This window comes from Belonocnema kinseyi, chromosome 5 (assembly GCF_010883055.1).
Source record: "Belonocnema kinseyi isolate 2016_QV_RU_SX_M_011 chromosome 5, B_treatae_v1, whole genome shotgun sequence".
In the NCBI taxonomy this organism is placed as follows: domain Eukaryota; kingdom Metazoa; phylum Arthropoda; class Insecta; order Hymenoptera; family Cynipidae; genus Belonocnema; species Belonocnema kinseyi.
Window position 1 is genome coordinate 84,734,047 of NC_046661.1, and position 4,683 is coordinate 84,738,729.

Sequence of the window (4,683 nt, forward strand, 5' to 3'; positions counted from 1 at the left end):
GTAGATTGTTTTTCTGTTTGTATCTATGTCACCTGGGTATGGAGGCATTAAACAAACTGTTCGGATGCCCACTTACTTCTATTGGTATCACGTGGTGAGTATAATTGTAAAGCTTACATCTAAAAATCAGGGTGGTCGTTTGAAGCGAAGAAAAAAATGCCCGGATTTTTCTCAGTTCGTAAAAATTTTTCAGGGTTGATAAAATTAAAAAATTCGAACTCTAAGGCTACAAATTTTTCCATTTAAAGAAATAAAAAATAAGCTACAAATTAAAGCACTCAAAGTGGAACTCTTGAATTTTACAATTTTAAAATTGAAGTTTAAAAGTTTTTTAATTCAAAAGATTTGTATTTAAATGCTCAATAATTTACATGTAAACAATGGTAGGTACTAACACTTTTTAATTGAACAATTTTAAATAAAATTCAGATAAATTGAAAAATTTAACATTGTTAACTTTCATAAATTAATGAGTTCAAAGATTCAGATACAATTCTAAAAGTATAAATCCAAATTATCATTTTCAGACGTTAATAAATAAAAAATAGATTTTTTTAAACTGAATACACCCTAAATTATAAATTAAATTATTTCCATTTTAAATAGATTAAACATTCTTGAAAAGCGTCAAAATTTTATTTCAAAATCTTAACAAATCTAAAAGTTATTTTAAATTTGTTTAAATTTAAAACTATTTTTGAAATTTGTTTAGAACTTCTGAACATATTTTGAATTGAATAGAATTTTTTATAAGATCTTTAGAAAATCCTAAAAAAAATTATTTAAATCTTCCAGACTATTTTTTAATAATTTTGAAAATCTTTTACAATATTTTTATATATTCTCTTAAAATAATGTTCTAAAATGAAAAATTATTTTTAATTTCCCTAAGAATCTTAAGAAAATATTTTTATTCTTTTGAAGCCTTTCACAATTATTAAGAAGTTTATACATTTTTTTATTTTGTTTTTTATTTTGCAAAAATGTACATTTTATTTTACATTATAATGTGACTATTTTCCCTGAAATTTCGGTACGAATAGCCAAATCTTGTTCAAATATAACTTAGTTTAAATTATTTCAAGTTTTAAATTAATTTAGAATCTTTTCGAAATTTAAACGATTCAAGGCTTTCTATGTCAAACAATTCCGTTTCAAATTGTTTGTTTTTAAATAATTGGTTTTTATTTCATTCGCCTTAAGTAAACAGTCAAATATTGCAAAATATTAAACAGTTATTCTTCTTTTCATTTAAAAAATTTGTAATTGAATGGATTAAAAATTTAATATTTTAGGCTAAAATATTATTTTCAATTTAATTAGAGCCTTTAATGACGAATACGTTATTATGATTTTATTTTCAATTAAAAATTTTTTTATAAAGTTTCAGTCGGAAGTTTGCACTTTTTAATGTCATATACTTACAAATTGAAACAGTTTAATTTTTAAGGTTAAAATCTGAACATTTTTTATTTTGAACGTATTTCAAATCTTTTTGTCCAATCAATTATTGTTTGTTTTTAATAATTGAAGTATAGATTTACTTTAAAAATAATTTATTAATATTTACAGTTGAAAACATATAAATGTTATTCATAAAAAAATCACAAGTTCAAACGCTTTTAGTTTTTGATTGTTCAGGTCTTCAAGACTACATTTTAAAATTCTTTAAATTGAAAATAAAAATCTGAAATAAAAAATTTTCAACGTTGAATATTTTTGAATTATTTATTGTAAACTGAATGACAATTTAATTAAAAAAGAAAACAATTTAATCAATCATAATATTTTTATAAGTTTCGAAATAGTACTTTGACAGATTTTTCTTTAAAATATTTGTAAAATTTGTCTTGCCATTATTATAATGTTTTTAAAGATTAGCAGTGTATGTAGTATTTTTAACATTTCACACAATTTTCATTATAATCAATTAAATTACTTTTTTCACGCAAAATGTACTAAAAATGAAATGTGTGAATTTTTAGTTAAAAATTTTATTTTTAACAAAAATTAATCGAATTTCCTATAAAATATTTAAATTTTCAACCAAAATAGTTGAGTTTTTAATAATAATTAAAATTTTTACCAAAATGCTTAGCACATCAGAACAAAACTTCGCAAAATAAATTAATTTTGAAACAAATACTTAATTTTTAAAATAAAAAGATCAATTTTTGATCAAAAATGGAACAGTTAAAATTTCGGTTAAAAAAATTAATTAAAAAAAAAGAATTTGCAACAAAATAGTCTAATTCTCAACCAGAGAGATGAATTTTTAAATGAAATTATGAATCTTTCACTGAAAAAGTTCAATTTTACACCAAAAAGATTAATGTTCAATTACAATAATTAATATTTAACTCGAGCACTTGCATTTTCACGCAAAAAGATGAGATTAATTTTAAAATATATAAATTAATTTTATACCAAAAATATAATTTTTAACAAAATACATGAATTTTTAACGAAAAAGTAGATGAGTTTTAACTGAAAAATATTAATTTTTAACTAAAAGTGTTACAGTGACACTTTCAGTTTAAAAAATCAATTTCAAACCAACATCACAGTTTTCAAGTAAAAAAAAAGAATCTTAAACTGAGGCAGTTGAATTTTCAAACAAAAAATTACTTTTTACTGAAAAATATTAATTGTAAACCAAAACATAAACAATTGAGTTTGAAGTTAAAAAAATCAATGTTTTACCAAACTGATGAATTTTTAACTGCAACTATTGAATTTGCAATTGCTTAACTTTTAATTTAAAAAAATGAATTCACAACGAACAGTACAAAAAATTTCTATTATAATTCAGAGAAATAGTTCTTCTTTGAACTACTATTTCTATTCTATAAAAATGTTTGAATTACCTTCTTATCTAAAATTTAGAAGAGGGAACTGCAATTGTAACAAATTCTAAATTTTACAGGACTGCTTTCAAATACAACAGCGTTAATTCGCGTTGAAAATCTCGCACTAGAATTATTTTTAATGAAAAAAATTTTTTATTAAGTTACAAATTATTATTTTTACGAATCTTTGTAGTTATAAATTATGTCAAATAGTAAAAAAATATGATTTCCATTAATAGTCAAGCATGAAACATATATAATATTATAGTTTATCAAACAGTACATTCTAAAACTTTGTATAAAAAATCAAATTTCTATTAATGGTTGGTTTAAAATTCAATTTTTTAAATAAAAAATTCACATATGTCATTTTTAGTTCAAAACTTTTCTTTTTTAGATTACAATTTCACTATTTGACTGGTTTATTATTTTTGTAAATGAATTTAAGTCAAATTAATCATTAATTAATATTAATTTAAAATTAATTTATAATTTTATTATATAAAATAGTCGGCGGCGAATTGCCAATCGCCTGTTTCGACCTACTTGGACTCGGACGATTTTCATTTGATCGCGGTCTTACCTTCTCCACTCGATTTCCGCACACGTCGCTGACTGAGCGAGAGCGCTGTGTCGAGCCTTGCCAGCAGGTGGCCCCTTTGTCACAATGAGGAATAAATAAATATTCAACTGTTGAAAATTGTAAAAATTTTGTGTTTTGTTAATTAAATTGTGTAATTTTTTAGAAAATTTGTCTTTCGGTTTAAGTTTGGAATTTCAACAGAATATATGAATTTTTACTAAATTAGCTAGACAAATGTTATACTTGAAAAGATAAATTTTCAACCAGAAATGGAATATTCGAATATATTCTACTCCTTTTTATTTAGGTGAAAGAGACTCTGAATTAGTAGTTCACATTTTTATTTTTTGATAACAGTTAAATAATAATTGGTATTATTATTATTTTTCTCAGAACTTTTCCTGAATATAATTATATAAAATTTAAATTCACGGGTAAGAATCTCTTTCAAATTAATATTAATAATTTATCGTATCGATATAGATGACAAGTTCCACTAAAATAATAATATTAATCATTTTTATTAAATTTTTAATAAGAAATAAAAATTGTAAACACTAATTCAAATTTACTTTCAGCTAAATAAAAAAAATATAATTTAAATCTACTCCTAATATAGAATGGATTGAATTTGAAGATCATCATCTTATTATTATTTAAACTCTTAATGTTTAAAAACATGAAAATACAAAATTTAAATTTAAGTAATATAGATTAAAATACTGAGATATAATTGTTAACATTATTAATTATTAAACAACTATAATATTTTAAAAAATAGAGATAATAAATAAAAAATTGTTTTTATTATAATAATATTTTATATATTTGTAAATCATTGAAAGAAATGCTTCGTTAAATAATTAATCTTGAACGGTAATGCGAAATTAAAAATTTTAAAGCAATACTTAAAATGGCATACTTAAAAGAATTGGTAACTAAAAATTAATTAATTTTAACACTCAATAGTTGAACTAGTTTATTTAAAATTAATTTTGTTGTTGTTTAAGATTGATCACTGTAGTTGAAAATTCATTTCTTCGCTTAAAAAATGGTTTTTTAAAATTAAAAATTAATTTTATTCACTAAAAATAATTCTTATTTGATGAAAACTTTGCCATTTTAATGTGATATTTATTTCTTTAATTAAGAAATAAATTATTTTGTTGAAAACTAATTTTTTAATCTGAAAATTCAACTATTCCATTTTTGGTTGACAACTTATCTTTTCAAGTAATTGGTAATTGGCTA